Raw genomic sequence first — 19517 nt, 5'->3', positions numbered from 1 at the left:
ATACATACGTGTGTGTGTGTGTGTGTGTGTGTGTGTGTGTGTGTGTGTGTGTGTTGTAGCCACCAGCAGCTACGGGAACCCCGGTTCACCTGAGAGGAAGGCTGGGAATGAAAGGGAATGGAGGGCCAAGACAACGTATTCTGATCAAGGCCGGAAGTTTAATATTTTGCTTTCACATATAAAGGGGAAGCCCCACCCCCCAGAGTCTCTTCTCCAGCAGCTGGGTGAGGGGATAGCAGCCCCGAAGGTGTCAAGGCAAGCTCAGCAGGCAGTCCATTCTTCTAGCTCCTGTAGCAGACTCCAGGCACACACAGTCAGATCCCTGGGGGAAGGAGGGTTGCTGGCCAGGTTAGACCAATTGGCAAGTTCCAGGCTCAGTGAGGAAACCCTGTCTTAAAACTTAGATGTGGAGTTATTGAGGAAGACACCTGACATCTACCTCGGGTTTCCACTGCACTGGACACAGGCATACATATACATGGATAGCACACACATGCACACACGCATGCACACACATACACACACACACACTTGTTGGGAGGGGTCTATGCTGTTTTGCTAATAAATGTCAAACATTTGGAGAAGTTCCCACTTTCACTTGCTGTTAGCTGTAGGCAGAAGGCAGCCTTGCTGTTTGGTAGTCAGTCCTCAGAGTAAGTTTTTCTCTCAGAACAAATACTTATACTTTTGCAATTCCACTTTTATAATTGCATTAATTCCTTCCTCTTAAGTAGTTTCATTCTTAGCAAATCCTTGCCACCTGCAATTCTATTGAGAGATTTTTTTTTAAATCCCAATTTTACTTATTATAAAATAATACCTGCTCAATTATTTGATGTTACGTTTAGAAAATGAAACTAACCAGAGTAAATACAGCCTGACTCTGTGAGAACACTTGCAGAGCAGGTAGGAATCACTCTGGCTTGTTACTGCATTTTTGAGCATGGTCACAGAATGACATCAACTTTACATAATTAGGCTTCAAAACCTGTTCCCAAAGACAGATTGTAAAACTATTTTTGAACAATTTTAGCATCTCTTGAATCAAGTGATGGCTTCCCATAGTAACGTCTCAAAGACAACGCACACTAACATACATCAATATTGCCGTGGAGATGTTTTCTTTCTCTTTTTTTTTTTTTTTCGTGATTATTCAAGAATTTGTTTCTTTGCTCATGACAGGTATAATCACGCAAGCCTGGCATAAAATTAATAAATATTAAATGTTCTTTAATTTTTTTCTTCTTCCAACTGTTTTTGTGCATGTAGGATGCACGTTTTTGTACAGATGTGGAGGTGTGTGTGCCTATGGAGGCCCAAGATTCATCTTTGGTTGCTCTTTTATTCATAGAGCAGGGTCTCACGATGAGACCCATAGCTCACTGATATGGCCGCCTCACTCTCCTGCTTGTTCTAGGGAACCCCTGTTTCCATTTTCCTAACCTGAATTGATAGGCAGGCTGTCATATCCACTCAGTATTACCTGGGCTTCCAAATATCTAAACACGGGTTCTTATACTTACACCTCAAACATTTAATAGATAAATCATCTTCTGAGTCCTCTAATCCACTTTAAAGAAGTAACTTCTGTTGCATGGTAACTGAATGTGCTCAGTTGTTAAAATGTTTCAACAGCCAATTGTATGCAAAACAAATAAGAAATATTCTCTAAATTGTATAGGGACTTAGGTTACGGAAGGTGGTACCAAAGGCTTTCTCACACCATGGTTAACAAATGCTTCTCGTGTGGTTCAAATGGATGACTCTCTATTAAATGATTTAATTCAATGACCTTTAACCACTCAGCTTATTTCCAGCCAGATCATGTTATATTGAGCCGGCATAGAATGATCAGAAAGGCGGTGACTTAGCTAGTCCACAGGAAGATATTTTTAGTCAATGGGGTTTCCATTGTTTCAGTTGCTGATTTTTGTTAGTGTCTCTCCAGGAAAAGTCACAGAACATAGATGTGACCTTTGCCACGATAAAGAGAGTAATGAACAAGCATTGTGATAGTCTGAATGAAAATGACCCCCATTGGTTCATATACTGAATGCTTAGTCATTGGGGAGTGGCACTATTTGAGAAGGATTAGGGGGTGTGGCCTCGTTAGAGGCACTCACTGGGGAGATCTGAAAAAGCCCATGCTAGACCTTTCCCCTCCCCTCTGCCTATGGATCAGGATGTGGCTCTCAACTCTTTCTCCAGCACCATGCCTGCCATACCTGCTGCCTTGCTCCTTGATGACAATGGCCTAAGCCTCTGAAACTGTAAGCCAGCCCCAGTTAAATGCTCACCTTTATAAGAGTTGCCATGGTCATGGTGTCTCTTCGCAGCAGCGAAACACTGACTAGGATAGGCACCAGCACCACGGGACTAGGACAGCAGAGAGGCCATGGCGAGCTTGACCTTTGATGTCTCTCAAGTTGCCTCATTGGCAGAGAACCGCCAAGTCTACAGAAGTCTTAGTGCAGAAGGATCCATTTTTAAATTACTGCAATCCCCAAATGTGGTCAGTCCCTGTGCCAGCAACATTGAGCACCCTCAAGTCTTGTTACACACTATCAAAAGGCCTCTGGCCTGTCAGCAGGGCAGGGATAGCAGGCCTAGGAACCTGGAGGCTCCTGCAGTCTGGAAGCAGCTGAGGGGACAAATCCCTTTCTGAAGTACAGCTGAGTGCAGTCTTGGAGGCTGAAGTCGGGATGTGTCCCCTAAAGGCTGGCGTGAGTGACCTCCTAGTCTAGTGCAAAAGCCTCAGATACAGGGGGTTTCCTGTGAGTCTTCCCCTGGCAACCATAACTTTTCAACTCCACACCAGGCTCTGGGGTCTCCTCATCCTCTTCTGTCCCTGCTCCTGTAGCAGCCCAGGAATGCTAGACTTTACAGAGGTGCCATCGGGGTCCTGAATGGGTAAGGTGAAAATATAGTTGAGAAAAAGCTGTCAAGCCCACCAAAACAAGGAGACAGCAAAGGAGCCCACCAAAAATGTCAGAAGTCCACAATTAGGACCTTCTGTATCTGTGTCTACAGAGGCAAAGAAGGGCCTTCCTTGTACTGGCTGATTTTGTGTGTCAGCTTGGCACAAGCTGGAGTTATCACAGAGAAAGGAGCCTCCCTTGAGAAAATGCCTCCATGAGATCCAGCTGTAAGGCATTCTCTCAATTAGTGATCAAGGTGGGAGGGCACATTGTGGGTGGTACCATCCCTGGGCTGGTGGTCTTGGGTTCTATAAGAAAGCAAGCTGAGCAAACCAGGGGAAGCAAGCCAGTAAGCAGCAGCCTTCCATGGCCTCTGCATCAGCTCCTGCTTCCTGACCTGCTTGAGTTCCAGTCCAGACTTCCTTTGGTGATGAACAGCAATGTGGAAGTGTAAGCTGACTAAACCCTTTCTTCTCCAACTCGCTTCTTGGTCATGGTGCTTTGTGCAGGAATAGAAACCCTGACTAGGACAGTCCTCATCAGAAAGTTTCTGTCTTCCTGGCTGCTTTGGGACCTTTGCAGGCCAGCACTGCTTTCCCTTTGCATCCTGAAAGCTGGGTTTTCAGTTTCTCTTGGGGGCTGCCAGGGCGGCGCTGACAGCCATCAGTGGTTTGCTCTCAGAGGCTCCTTTACGGTTGGAGTGAGAGTCTGCCTGCTGGCCCAAGGTTGTCAGACGTTCCCAGGATGTGGGGTGGGAGGACTTACCCCCAACAAAAGCCTTTGAGCATTCTGTGTAACCCAGCACCCAAAGCACCCACGGAGGCAGAAGGTGTGAGTCAGTAGCCATGTGCATGATGCCTGCACGCCCCATCAGCTCACGACACACTTCCATAAGACGCTCTTTGAAGACTTGCCTCCATAGCTTTGTGCTTTGCATCAGCACCAAGCCAGAGCTCACTGGCTGCGGAATCCCCATTCCCCAGGCTATGCAGAGAGGCCTGGCTGCGCCTCTGCCTGTGCTCAGGGTTTCCTTGCAGTTTCCCTTCCACTGGGATGCAGCAGCATTCATTCACAGGACTTGGAAGCCTGGGTTGTCTGCAGCAAGCTTCCCTGCCATTCCCCAAATGCCCTCGCTGCCTGAGACACATTCAAATCGTAAGATTCCCAGGCAGTTGGTTGGCCTAGGAATAAGATAGACGTATACAGATAATGCACTAGACATGCTGGCACACACCTGCCGTCCCAACACTTGAGAGGCAGAGGGAAGAGGATTGAAGTTCAAGGTCACCTTTGTCTTCTTAGCAAGCTGGGGACCAGCCTGGGCTATACAAGTTCCTGTCCCAAAGATTAAACAACAAGAACTGTTTGGTTACTGTTCTTCCAGTTAACTCTCCTTCGGGAATATTTTTTAACGGATAAATGTGTGTTTTACATATTAGCCTCATAATATTTCTCAGTGCTTTGCATAGACTACAGTCCCTGTTTTAAGTAAGCAAATCAAAAGATAATCTAATTATTGACCTTTGACATAACAAACTTAACAAAAGTAAAACAAATCAAATTGTTTCCAAGGTCCAAAAAATATGGTCTTCCATTATGGAAAGTATGTTTACCACATTCTAGTCCATGGGAACCCTGCCTCTTCTTTGGGGCTATAAAAATGGACCTTTCTGACCTTCATGGAAGAGATTGTGAAACTTTCTGCATGTCCAGTTTTTAAAGTTCCATAAAGTGAAATCCAAAACTGTAACTGAACACAGTTTGGAGACAGATGACTAATTTCCTGAACTATTTTTGGATTTCCCACCCTCACCCCTTCATCCTTTGCAGCTTCCAGAGAAAACGTCCCCATGAAGTCTGCTGCCCCCTCAAACCCCCTTCCCCCCGCCCCCCAGTGATAGAAAGTGAAGGGTTACTAATGAGACCAGTTTAAAAAAAAATCCCCCCGCAGGGGTGCTGCCTCCCATTCACTAGTAAGGAATGCAGTCGTGATTATGCAGTCAAGGGAATGTTCATAAGATACCCACTGCATTACATCAGTGCACAGTTCCCAAAACCCATGGAGACTTTCCGAAACACAGCCGGACCACATTGACAGGCCAGCAAGACAATCCACAAGGCAAAGGGAGAAGTAACACATATCCTACGGAGCACTAAGGCTGAGCAATACAGACACAGAGCAAAGCTGCCAGAGACATCTGCCCCTCAGAGGCTGGTAGGAACCACTCCCTCAGGCCATTCATTTAAGCAAATGTTAGCGGACCCTGAAGGTTAAGCAGGAGGTACCCGAAGACAAAAATGTCCAGCCCTGACCCTCTGAGACTGAACATGTAATGGACACAATGCCCTCTCCAGGTAGTGAAGTGGCTCTAAGTTATCCTGTGCTTCCTGGTATTGTGACTCCAGAGGAGGCGATATTATAAATTTAAATTCAGTCCACATACCTTTAGCACACTGATGTGTTAGGCGTATATAAGTCTGGAAGAGTCAACTTGGAGAATGGGATGAGGAGCCCTATGGAAAGGATGTAAAAAAGAAACCGGGAGCGAGTTCTTTGGAGCCAGTGTCTTCTGAGATCTTGTGTCCCACTGCAGTCTCTCCGTGTTCTCCTGCAGTGCCCCCCCGCCCCCAACCCCTGCCTTGGATTTGACAACCACAGTGACCAGCCTCCACCCCTGGCTTCTTTTCCTGGTGAGCTCAAGATGCAAACTCTGCTGTGTCCTTTCAGGTTTTCCCCACCTGGTCATGTTCACACTCATCATTGTCTATTCTCCTGTCAGCTGCCTCCAGCCTGACACACCCACCATCTCCAGGTCTTCAATGGAAAGGGGTTGTCTGCTCTGCATCCTGAACTGCTCCTTGGAACCCTAGCTCAGTGTGGTGCCAGGCTCCACTCCCATACCTGTATCTTTAGGGATACCTCTCCTAATCTTCAGCTGCCCCTTGAGCACAGGACTGGCAGGCAGGTAGGGCTGTCCACATGCCACTGAGGGCTGATGGAGGGATAAAGCCTCCAATGTGAGAAGGACAACAGAGTGAGTAAGCAGAATCGCATCGAGGTCTGAGAGCATTTAAAGCTGAGTCAGGAAATGTCTCTTCTGAGAATCCAGGGAAATTATCAAAACCCCAACATTTCCCCCAAGCTGTCTTGCGCGGAATAGCCTAGCTCAGCAGTGTGGGTCTCCAGACCTCTTTGGGAAGCACACATGGATTGTTGTTAACAACCACCACCTCAGGCTGTAGAGATGGCTCAGTGGTTAAGAGGACTGACTACTCTTCCAGAGGTTCTGAGTTCAATTCCCAGCAACCACATAGTGGCTCACAACCATCTGTAATGAGGTCTGATGCCCTTTCTGGTGTGTCTGAAGACAGCTAGAGTGTACTCATACACATAAAATAAATTCAAAAAATAAAAACAAAACCCAAACACCACCTCAACCCTTCCCCCCTTTTATTTGCAGACCCTGACTCTACAGTGTTCTTGGCTCTGGCCATTCACTGTTGGTGGTAGATTGAATGAGAACAGCCCTCATAGGCTCATATATTTAAACGCTTGGCCTTCAGTTGGTAGAACTGTTTGGGAAGGTGTTGCAGTAATATTTTAAAACAGCAGCACTCGATCTGTCTCGTGTTACAGAGCCGCCATGTTCCCGACTAGGCTGGCCTGAGGCCATGAGTGGCAGCAGTGTATTTTCACCACCACTCAGCTCAGGCCACCAGCTCAGGTGGCCAGAGACGCTGGTCCTGCCACCCATCAGACACCAACGTGGGAGATGGCTCTGCCAGTCTTCCACACTGTCTCCACAAGGCTGGGCTGAGCCCAGACCATACCACTATCCATGCAGAACCTGGTAGAAATGGGACTCTAATGCTTAAGTTATCCAAAGGCTTTATATGTTTGGTAATGCTTAAATATCAAGATGCCCACACAATTGGAAGTGTTAACCAATTAACTAGCCTAGATATAAGTTGTCACCCAGGACTGCTCTCGGTACATGCTTGGTCGTCCATGGCACCTCTACATCTCTGCTCCCTCTCCTCCTCCTCTTTCTTCTCTTTCTCTCCTTACTCCTCCCACCTTAGCTCCTCCCAACTTTCCGGGAAAACGTGCCGCTACAGGAAGGACTAGGGGTGTGGCCTTGCTGGAGAAGGTGTGTCTCTGATGATCTTTGTCCACTCCCCAGTATCCACCCGGTGGAAGGTGAGAGAATCAACTATATTTAATTTTTTTGTGTGTATAACTGTTTTGCCTGTGAGTGTTTTCCTGTGCACTGCTTGCACGCTTCGTACTTCAGAGGCCAGAAGGTGTTAGATCCCCTATTACAGATGGTTGTGAGCCGCCATGTGGTTGTTGAAAATTGAACTCAAGATCTCTGGAAAAGCAACCAGTTCCCTTAACTGTTGAGCCATCTCTCCAGTCCCTAGATGTTTTACTTTCATTACAGAATTATTTTACAAAATAAGAAAACATAATAAAATGCATACATAAAAGTAACAGGACAATACATATAATTCCATGAGTATAAAAGATAGCTGACTTTATCCACAATAACTATTTAATGTGCCCTTACAAAAATGGTATCACAAAACACATGCTACTATGAGACCTATTTGTTACACAAAATAATACACTTTTAAACCCCAATTCATGTAAATAAATGTATACTTACATCATGATTTTTTTGTGGCTGTGATTGTGTATAATATCAGAATGAAACTACACCTTAATATTAAATATGCAAATCATTTCTTTCCCCACTTGAAAGAAGGTCTCATTACATAGCCCAGGCTAGCAACTTACAAATGCCAGTTTCCTGACCTCCTTTGGCGCCAGGCAGGCATGGGCAGGCCAAACCCCCCAAATTAAAATAAAAAAGAAATTGTCCTGTGTCAAAGACATGCCCACAGGCCAATCCGATGATGACAGTTCCTCAGTGGAGGCTCCCTCTTCCCATGTATGTCAAATTTACACCTGAAGCTAACTGTGACACAGCCACACTGAATGTGTTTATTGTAGATATGACGGCGGGTGCAGTCAGAGGCATCTGGTAGAGTCCAGAGCAGGGAGAGAAAACAGAGACTAAATATGGCCAGCAGACTGGATCAGGCCATGGCGGGAGGGGGGCAGTTACAGAGGAAGAGAAGAGAGACAAAGCGGAGAGGGCCAAAAGGGGACCAAGAACCAAGAGAGCCAAGAGAAAGTGTGACCAACGTGGTAGGGTCATACAGGAGGCGCTGGAAGGAGGGAAGCCTCTGAGATGAGAGGGAAGGTGGGATGAGAGGAGCTGAGAGGAGTTGGGGAGCCAGCATGGAGTCTGTAACCGGGACTTGCAGAGCTGAGAGAACCTGGAAGCCAGAATGTGCATTGGTATGCTAAAAGCCACCACAGTTAGCCATTTGTTCCCAGTTTCTTCTGGACCTGACACGTGCAATGGCATTTTTTTTAAGTGATAAAAAGAAGTCAAATTCTTTCTGAGACTTGGTGGTGGCGTGCTGCAGAGCGCTGTTCAGTCTGCTCTGTCCTGACTCACGCTCCTGCTGAGGAACAGCAGGAAGCCGTGCCCCAACCACCGCACTCAAAGATACCAGAGCCTGTGGAGCCTGAAGCGGTGATTCACTGAATACGAACCACGCTCACCAGCCCACAGCATGAAGTCGTTGGACAGGGTGTGTGTGGACTTGATCAGAGGCGCAAAGGAAAAGAATACGAAAGTGAAAAAACCAGTGCGCATGCGTACCAAGACATTGAGCCTCACTACCAGAAAAATACCTCGTGGTGAAGGTTCCAAGACATGGGATCGTTTCCAAATGGAGAATCCACAAGCACTTCATTGATTTACACAGTCCTTCCAAGGTTGTTAAGCAGATTACTTTCATCAGTAAGTAAGTAAGCCAGGAGGTTGAAGTCACCATTGCAGATGCCTAAGTCAACTGTTTCAATAAAGTGACATGTGTGTGTGTGTGTGTGTGTGTGTGTGTGTGTGAGAGAGAGAGAGAGAGAGAGAGACAGAGACAGAGAGAGAGACAGAGAGAGAGACAGAGAGAGAGAGACAGAGACAGACAGAGACAGACAGACAGACAGAGACAGAGAGAGAGACAGAGACAGAGTCACCATTGCAGATTCCTAATCAACTGTTCCAATAAAGTGACTTGTTAGAGAGACAGAGGCAGAGAGACAGAGACTGAGACAGAGACAGAAACACACACACACACACACAGAGAAAGAGAGAGAGAGAGAGAGAGACAGAGAGAGACAGAGAGAGACAGAGAGAGAGAGAGAAGAGAGAGAAGACGCCGAATTACATAATTACATAAAACCTTGGAGGAACCTTTTGGGTGAACCTGTTCAAGTCAACAGATCCAGGTAAAAGGCTACCTGCCAAATACATGGCACTCAGGAGAAGACAGGACCATGGGGCAGCAAAAATAGTAGTGATTGCTGGGAGTTGAGGGGCAATGGGAAGCGTCTATGTATGTGAAAAGGACCCGGGATATTTAGGGCAGTAAAATTTCTCTAGATTCTTTTCGAGGACGGCACATTTTTTTCGTGCATCTGTCAGAATCCAGGCAGATGTCCCTCAAAGCTGCAGAACAGTGCTTGTATGTGGCTCCAGGATAGTAACAGCTGGAACACACGAATATTACATGTTCCTATTAGAAGATGAGGCTTAGGAAAGACTGCCCGTCAAAGGGAACAGTTTGATTTTCTGCTCAGATGGTGTACGCTGCTGCCAGGGGCTTGCTCCGGTTGGTACAGAACACTGGTCCTGTGTGTAGGGCAAGCTGACAGTACCATCCGGTCAGCACCCTCGGGATAGAGTTTATTACAGGAAGGGGACACAGTGATCAGCACTCAGACTGCCCTATCCATGGTGGGACTCTCTCAAACGCCCCCTGCAGCCCTGACTGGGTGAAACCCTGGTCACTGCCCCCGATACATCCTTCCCTGGCTTTCTTTCTCATCCTCCCCCCACCCCCCCACCCTTTCCCACCTCCTCTCCTAGCTTCCTAAGGTCAGCTTCCTAGTTTTGTGAGATGTGACCTTCCCCGAGGCAACACAAACAAACGTCTCTCCATCTTAAATAAGGTCTTGATGATAGATCCAAATTGGTGGAGCAGTGTTTATTGGGCCTCCTTACAGAAGAATGATACTTACAGGCTCACTTGTATCACCCAGATATCGAGGGTGGGGACTTATTTCTCAATGGGCTCACAGGCAGCTCTGCTTGAGGGACGGAGAATTTGTTACTGTTTGTACAACCTTAAGGAGGAGCCTTGTGAACCTTGTAAGTTCCAGGAGCTTCCTTGGACTTAGTCTCTCTACCAAGAGGACAGCTTCAATGCTGAGGAAAGAGCTACAAAACTTGGCTTTGGGGACCACCTATAGGGGGCACCGTGGTCTTTGCACTCACAGACATGTACTAGTGAGATGCCAAAGCTTTTAAGTTCAGACTCCATTTTAGAGAACTTGACCTAAGGTCCTCTAAAATGAACTCAGTTAAACTAACAGGCTGGCATCTAGCATTAGTCTCCAAGTTGCCCCCCAACAAAACCAGAGCCTGGCTCTAGTCTCTAAGCTAATCAATCCCCAACAAGACCAACGTTTCCAGGTTACACCCTCAACAAGACCAGTGTCTCCAGGTTATTCTCCCAACAAATTTGCACCCCCAGGTTACAAGCCCACCCTCTGCCTAACGACCACCAATGCAGAGGCGAGCAGAAGTTAAGTTTATGATCTGACTCCAGCACCAGCCAATTATGTTAAAGGCCACAATAGCTTTCCAATTAGATGCTTGCACATGTGCTCCTTTCTTGCTGCTTACTATAAAGCCTTGCCCCATAGATATTTGGGGCTCCACCACCACCAAAACCGTCCTGTGTGACGGTGGTGTGTTGGGGTGGGGGTCGAGCTAGCTCCAATAGAACAAAGACCCTGCTGTGAGTTGCATCAGATGGCTCCTGTCTGTCTTTTGGGGGATCACCAACATCTCCCTATCACAACACTAGGGTAGTAATCTCAACCTTCCTGATGCTGCAACCCATTAATACAGTTCCTTATGTTGTGGTAACCCCCAACCAAAATATTATTTTTGTTGCTACTTCATAACCGTAATTTTGTTACCGTTATGTATTGTAATGTAAATATTTGTGTTTTCCAATGGTCTTAGGAACAACCCCTGTGAAAGGTTGTTCAACCCCCAAAGGGGTCTCAACCAACATGTTGAAAACCACCATTCTAGTTGACCCTAGAATATTAAGCACAAATTGTTGTTTCTTCAAGGGAAGGAATATAAAACCTGTTATCTGTCCGGAAGGCTGGAGTGGGTGCACTTTGTCTTCTAGTGACTTTTGTGCTGTGTGACTGGAGACTTCTGGCACCCAGACCTTCCCCCAGGCCCTTATTGTACTTTTGGTTTTTTTTCAGTCAATCTAGAGAGCTCATCTTTATGGACTTTACAAAGAGTTTTGATGTAGTCACAACTGATCTCCCCCGAAGAGACTGATGTATGCTTTGTTGTGCGTGACAGGTTGATTTAATCATCACCAGAATAATCTTCACCAAATTGAGCTGTGCTTATGTATGCCTAAAATAAACCACTCTAGGTCAGACTCCCAAAACTTAGCTGAACTGCCTTCCTGCCTCCTGAGGCTCGACTCTATTGCCCCTGAAGGTCTCATGCAAATCAGGAGAGGGGCAGAGTTAAGGAAGATGCTGGAACTCCAGAAAACCTCCAGACACCTGGAGGGATGAGATTTCCACAGGATGAACCTTAGAGATAATCACTCACTTTTCTTTTCCTTTTTATAATTTTTACATTTGAGTTACCCACATGGTTGTGATTTGCTTTCTATACTTTCCTTCACAGATGTGTGTTTTGATCGAAAATTAGCTGGTGAGCTGCCCAGGAAACATTGCAACTTTTTAAAAACTGTTTAGACAGGAAAGTGCACTCCAAAAGGAAAGGAACAAACCTGGAATGTTCTAAAACATGCAAATTGAGCTTTGCTTTTATGCTGAAGACAGTTCACAGGGCCGTAGAATGCTGTTGGTCCAGCACAGCTGATAACTAGGCTTGCCTACCAGTTTTAAGGTTTTTAGGGTTTGTTGTTTCCTTCTGTTTAAAAATTATGTTGATTGCTTGATAATAGGCACACTTTAAAAAACTCCTCGTCAAGTCTCTCTGCGTCTCCTAGCAGTTGGCGTCTTTCCATTTTGCTTGGATAATTCAGTCCTATTGGCTCCCAGGGAAATAGCTGCTCCTGGCAAAAGAAATGATCATTTACTCAAAACGTTTGCATAGTTCTGCTCGGCTCGAGAGCAGAAGCGAGGCTGATCATTTTTGCATGACGACAAGTCAAATCAAGAAAATCTCTAAACCGTGAAATGAAATTTAATTAAATATTGCAAAGACAAACATTTTCTATAAACCAGGAATAGATATTCTGAAAGAATGGCTGGAGGGCACACAAACCACTGTTTTGACTCTAAAAGTAGTGTGGAAACTTTATTGGGAGGACTTTATAACTGTAAATGTCCTCCCAGATATGCATACTGTCATGCCTAGGCTTCACATCTGTCAGGCTAGCGGCTCTGAATTGCTGTGGATGGGTCCTCTTGACTGCTGTGGCGGACTTGTCCTACCATGAGGAAGCTGCCAGTGTGTGTGGGAGTAGCTTCCCCTCATCCAAGCCTTCTGCTTCTGTCCTGTACACGGCAAGCCCACCTCCTATATAGTTCATGTGCATCAGAGTCATACTGTCCTCTGAAAAGCACGAAGACAAGCACCGTCTTCTCTGCTGAGGCTCCGCTGGCAACATTTCTATCTTTCCTAGCAGTACTGCAAGGTGCAGGTGCTTCAGCCCCAGGAAGCCTCAATGAGCATTCTGGGGATTCTCACACCTGCGGCAAGGAGGCATTCAGAGATGCCACTATCCCTTGACACCAAGGACACTGGAGAAGGACTGAGTCATGCAGGTCAACCTGAGACAGGAAGCATTTATTATCCCAGGAGGCTGGTGTTTTGGAAATGTCTAACAAGGAAGGGGAAGGGTTTCAGACCCAGAGCAGTGATCTGGAGAATTTTTCTCCCGTTCTGGGACTCCCTGCTGTTTTCTTTGAAACATTGTTACCATTCAGATAGAAGCCAACACATAACTCACTCATTTTGTGTGCCATTCAAATGTGTTTTAACCTGATGACAGGGCTGTACACCTACACCAAACTTTAATAATAAAGACATTTTTATCTTTTTCTCCGAGGAAACCCCATAGCCATCAGTAGTCAGTCTCCATACACCTCCTACTCAGCCCCTCCCCTAAGCACCCCATGAAATACTTCTGTCTGTGTGAATAGATCTGCCTTGGGCATTTTATAGACATAGCATCACACAGAAAGCAGGCTGTGGCTACACAGTACAGAAGCCAAGGTGATGACTCAGTCGTCAAGAGTCTTTGCTGGGTTTTCTCCCTAAGAAGAATTGAGCTCAGTTCCCATCACCCAACACCCAAGCCAGGCAGCTCACAACCTCCTCCTAACTCCAACTCTTAGGTATTCAGTGCCTTCTTCTGGCCTTGTAGAGAACACACACACCCACCCACACACACACACACACACACACACACTCATACACACACACACACACACACACTCATACACACACACACACACACACACATACACAGACAGCATGATGTATTTCAATGTATATTTAGTGTGTTTTTTATATGGAGAAGAACTCAGCTTCAAAAACAATCTCCTTTGGGGCAGGATGAAAAGACCACCCTAGGATGGTCATGTAGACAAGATTACGGCAGGGCCTGCCCTGCATAGGCTACAGAACGTCCTTCTGCAGGAGCTAGAAGTTTCAGTAGCATTCACAAAAGTTTTTCCTTTTCTCTCTGAGCACTGGATGACGTTTTGGTGAGAAAAGATGGGCTCCTTAATACTTTGGTCCTTCATTCCTTCTTGTGGCCAAGAATACTCCATTCATAAGGACACACCACATATTATTGCCCACTTGGCAGCTGATAAACAGGCTGGTGCTTCCCTACTTTTGACTCTTAACAGTGCTTCTGTAACTCATCTTGGCACACTTCTGTGTAGCTCCATCTTCAGTTCTCTTAGAACACTAAGAATCTTAAACCTCACATCACGGCAACCTGAACTCAAGGCTTATCCCCACCCCCGTTACTTTAGTGTGGTAAAATGCCAGAAGCAACTTTAGGAAAGAAAGGATTTATCAGGCTTAGAATGCCAGGTTATACTCTATCATTACAGAGAAGTCAAGACAAGAGCACATAGTGTCTCATCCACAGTCAAGTGCAGAGAGAGGAGAAACACATACATCCTTTCTGATTGCTCTCAGCTAACTTTCTTTTACACAGCTCAGGGACCCTACCTAGGGAATGGTGCCACCCACAGTGGCTGGGTCTTCCTTCCTCAACTAAGAATCAAGTCAGCCACTCAAAGACCAATCTGATCTAGATAATTCCTTATTCAGACTCTTTCAAGGTGATCTTAGATTGTATGGCATTAACAGTTTAAAGTGACCAGTATAAGATCCAAGGGAAATTTTGGATTTTTTTGGTTATTTATTTATTTATTTATTTATTCACTTTACATCCCAATCACACACCCTTCCCTCCTCTCCTCTCAAACTCATGGAAACCTACCTTCTCCCATTCCTTCTCCCCTTCTACTCAGAGAACTAGAGGCTCCTTGAGGAGGTGGTTAAGGATAGAGTTTCTCCATGTAGTCCTGGCTGTCCTGAAATTTCCTCCGTAGACCAGGCTGTCCTGAAATTCAGAGATAGGCTGGCCTCTGCCTCTTAAGTGCTGGAATTAAAGGTGTGTGCCACCACCACCTGGCCACACCCAAGGGAATTAAAACCACAAGTACACTGTTTTACCTACTTCAACATTGCTGGTACTATACTGTTGTTTGTCTTTGTGCATGTGCGTGTGCGTGTGTGTGTGTGTGTGTGTGTGTGTGTGTGTTGGTAGGTGCACATGTGTGTATATGCATTCTGAGGTCAGAAGTAGATATTGAGTATATTCCTCTACTGCTTCCACCCCACAGGGTTAGGATTACAGACGCACAACTTTACATAGATTCTGGGGACTAAACTGAGGCCTTCTTGCTTATACAGCTAACATTTTGCTCACAGGACTCTCTCTTTGGCCCTTTGTCCATCTTTTTATTATGGTCATGCTCCATCCTAGTGGGTGGGGGTGGTATTCCAGTGTGCTTTGATTGACATTTCCTTAAGGACCAGTCATGCTGAACATACATGTGTATATGGGCCATCTATTTCCTTTGAAGAAATGTCTGCTGGAGCTACTTGCAATTTTAGGATTGTGTTGTCTTCTTTTCGTTGGGTTGTACGAGTTCTTTACCTATGGTAGATTCAGGTTCCTTATCAGATACATAGTTTGAAACATCTTCAAACATTCAGTGGGTTTTACTCTTGCTCTCTTAGTCGTACTCTTTACAGTCCAGGTGTCTTTGATTTTGATGCAGACTGGTTCGTCTGCTGCTGTTGTTTGTGCTTTTGGCTTGGAGCATAAAGAGTCATCCTTGCAACATAGCGCAGTGAAGACTTGCTCCAATGTTGTCTTCCAGAATGTTCGTAGTTTTAGCTCTTATATAGTGACCCGCTTCAGCTGGTGTGTGGATGCTACAGGCTCTACTTCGTCCTGTTACATGAGCCTGTCCAGCTGTTCCAGTATTGTTTGTTGAAAAAGGACTAGTGGGGCTCCGGAGAGATAGCTCAGTTGGTAAGGTGCATGCCTTGCAAGCATGAGGACCTGAATTCAATCCCCAGAACCCATATAGGAAGCAGGATGTCGTGGTGTGTGCTGCTAACACCAGTGCTGAGGAGGTAGGCTCTTAGCTCAATTCCTAGGGCTCACTGGCCTTCCAGCCTAGCTTAATCTGTGAGGCCCCAGCCAGAGGCCCTTGGAAAAAGAGTAAAACCAGGGTGTGGCTCCTGAGGAGTGACACTTAAGATTGACCTCTGGTCTCCTGATCATACCCACAGAAGCTTGTGTAAGCACATGAACGTGTGCACAGAGACAGATGTTGTTTGTTAAACTTCCTAGGCGCTCTGTTGTAACGCGTTTGACTCTACGTGTAAGAGCTTGTTGTGGTCTCTGTGTTCTTCTGTTTCCCTGTGTGCTTACCTTGTGACGACCAAAGTCCTGCCTGATTTGTGTATGTATGTGCAGTATTTCTCAGCTAAGAGGTGGGAATCCTTCAATTTGCTCTCTTTAAAGATTCCCCAGTCCCTTCCGTTTCTATATGCTTTATTCTTATTTAAAATTTTTTGTTAATTAATTAATTTGTATACATGTGGGGGGGGGGGGTGCCCATGCTGTGGCATGGGTGTGGAGGTCAGAGGACAATTGTGTGAATCAGTTTTCCTCTGATGTGTGGGTTCCAGCAACAACTCAGCTCCTCAGGTTTAGTGGTAAACACCTTTACCCACCAGGCACTATGTTGACCTTTTGTATGCATCCTAAAAACACCTTGTTAAATTTGGAGGGAGGGACCTACACAGGACTTCAATAAAAATGTGTTGAATCTTTTAACTGTGGCTATTTTCAAGCATATTTTAGTAATAAGTTCAGAATTCTGTTATCTTTTCTCTTAATTTCTTTTAATATTTGAAGATGCCACTGTGTAAGCCTTTTGCTTCGTTTATTAAACTTATGCTTGAGTATTCTATACATTGAGAACATAATTGTTTTCTCAACTTTATTTTTAGGACACTCATCATCAAATAGAGCTGTGAACTGATTTTCATATATTGATCTGTGTTATATCATGATCAACTGATTTCTTATTTTTGTTTTTTTAGTAGAGCTTTTATGTAGTAGATTATATCATCTGTAAGAATAATTTACTTCTTCCTTTCCAGTTTGAGTCCCTCCTTCCCCCACAAGTCTCTTCCTGACATCCTGTTTCTCTGTCTCTCTGCCTCTCTGCTTTCTTCCCTCTCTCTCTCCTTCTTTCTTCCTAAGGTTGTTCCTTGTTCCTCTAAGTACCATTGTCCTTGAGGGCCAGCAGTGAGGGTGGACATCCTTCTCTCCCAAGCACATGGGCAGCTGTGGCATCTGTGAATTCCCATTTATGGGCAGGAGTCCAATAAGTTTGCTGAGCACCTTGAAGAGAACATGTAATCCTTGTCTTTTGTCTTCTGTCTTGTTCTTATGTGACACCCATGAGACTTCCTGATCACTTCATCCTCCTGTGTCTCGTGAGTTGTAGGAAATCTTTCATAATAATATTTATCCTTGTAGGGGCGAGACTGTAAAGTATTGAAGAAGATCTTTAAAAGAGCTGAACTGTGTTTGCAGAGTGTGTTTTTGGGATGTGAAGAAACAGGAGAATACAATCGACCTCACCCCGACCCTCCCCCAATGAAGAGGAAAGCATCCCTATTGCAGTAAGGAGCCAGAGGAGCCTTCCAATAAACACCGGAGCACACTTGAACGACCAGGTCCCTTGCAAAGTCATCTGTTAGCAAACAAGGTCATCACAGAAAACAAACTTACATTACTTCAGTTACAGCACAAAGAGTCTGAGGACAGCAAGTCCAGAGTCAGTCTGAACTAGCCATCAAGGCCCTGCAGCAAAACCAAAGAATCACAAAATTACAATGGACATTTTATCAGTAGTGATAATAGTTACTCCAAACACACCAGTTCTTAATGGATGTACTCCAGTTCACCACTGTGGTCCTAACACGATTTCTGTTGGTTCTGTTTCTGTACTGGAAGTACTGTGTTGCCATGGTAACATGTATATCAGCTCAGAGTTCTGTGATACTGAGATGTGGGCATTTCTGCTATGGAAACTGACAAATCCAAAACAATGTCATTCCTGCTTCTGTGCATCAAGCAGTTGACTGTTTAGTAGCAATCTCCCATCAGCACACTTTGCCTAAGAGAGCAGAGGAAAAGGCGGGTGAGGGGCCAGGCAGGGGAAAAGGCAGGTGAGGGGGCAGGAAGCCCTGTGATTATCCCAGGGAGAGGCGGGAAAGATGTATGGAACTCTACTTGGCTGTTTTATTGCTAGGAGGGACTAAGAGCAAAACCAATTCAGTTATAGAAGAGTTTACAAAAAGCAGCAGCAGTGCCAAACATCCAGATTGGGGGTGGGGGGGCGCTAAGAGCTACTCACTCAGAGGCTGCTCTGAAAATGGATTGGATGTTGATAGGAGAGTCCTTCCTTTCAGAGAATCGATTCTGCTGTGAAGAAAAGCTCAGCACAGGGCTGGTGGGAGTGATGAGTGGTTGTCTTTAGAATGGTGGATGCAGAAGGGAAGCAGTTTGTTCTGTTTATCCTCAAGTTGGCCAGAGTTGTTCCAGGTGCGGAGGAACCCATCCTGAGACTTGACATGTCCGTGATGGACATTTGGTGTAGATCTTTATTCCTTTAAAAGTTACTTAGAGAGGCTGGAGAAATGGCTCAGTAAAGTGCTTGCTTGTGAGCATGCAGATTTGAGTCTGAGCCCTTAGAGCCCCATGAAAGGCCGGGTGCAGTAGCTCGCACTTGCAAAGCCAGTGCTGAGGTGGGATGGCTTCCTAGGTGCAGTAACGTGCACTTGCAATCCAAGTGCGGGGGTGAACTCAGATGGCTTCCTGGGGCTCATGATTCTTTCAACAACTGAGACCTGGAAGTAGTGTACTTTGTATACATTGATTTTGGAATTAGTGTCTTCTCTCTGGATTTCTAAATCAATGACCCATTAGGCCTTATTTCTGACATCTTTCTTGCCACATTGTTGCCTGCTTATACGATGCAGCTGTTTGTTCTCTTGTCCTAGACTCTTGCTTCAATCTCTGTTGTTATTCCCCTCCATTGACTGTTGCTGTGATTCTTTCTTTTTCCCAGCTTTGTTTGTGGTTCCCTCACTCAGTTTTTGACTCAGGGTTCCCCCATGTAGCCAGGCTCACCCAGAACTTACTTTTCTCCTGCCTCTGTCTCTGGGTGCTAGAACTGGATTTTTCTTCCTTTTTTTTTTTTTTTTTTTTTTTTTTTTTTTTTTTTTTGTTTTGTTTGTTTGTTTTGTTTTGTTTTTCAAGACAGGGTTTCTCTGTCCTGGAACTCACTCTGTAGACCAGGCTGGCCTCGAACTCAGAAATCTGCCTGCCTCTGCCTCCCAAGTGCTGGGATTAAAGGCGTGCGCCACCACCACCCCGGCTTTCTTCCTTCTTGATAAGGAAGTTAAATAATTCCTTCTTTCCTTCCTCTCTTTCACCTCCCTCCCTCTCCTTCTCTCCCCCTCCCTCCCTCTGCCACTCTTTCCTCCCCATCAACCCTTCCTCCCTCCCTTCTTCCTTCCTTTCTTTTGTATTTAAATAATTTTCCTCTTGAGGCTGGAGAGATAGATGGCTCAGCATGCCTGGAGAACTTGGGTTTGCTCTCCACTGCACACACCACGCAGCTCACAGCCGTCTGTGCTGGCTGATGTCCTCTTAGGGCTTCTGTGGGCAGCACATGGCTCATGTGTCCGCTGACTCTCCGTCTCAGTTGACTCTGGTAACTGAAAGCACAGGATATGACGTTGTGTTTCGAAGGGGACCTCTGTGTTT

General features: G+C 45.6%; 1 pseudogene; it reads left to right on the top strand.

The window, feature by feature from the left end:
- The window catches only part of LOC117713765 (small ribosomal subunit protein uS10 pseudogene), a 28682-nt pseudogene extending 19838 nt beyond the window's left edge, over positions 1-8844 (top strand).
- The last annotated feature ends 10673 nt before the right edge of the window (positions 8845-19517 follow it).

This window comes from Arvicanthis niloticus, chromosome 8 (assembly GCF_011762505.2).
Source record: "Arvicanthis niloticus isolate mArvNil1 chromosome 8, mArvNil1.pat.X, whole genome shotgun sequence".
NCBI lineage: Eukaryota > Metazoa > Chordata > Mammalia > Rodentia > Muridae > Arvicanthis > Arvicanthis niloticus.
This window is presented reverse-complemented; position numbering and strand designations above follow the sequence as displayed.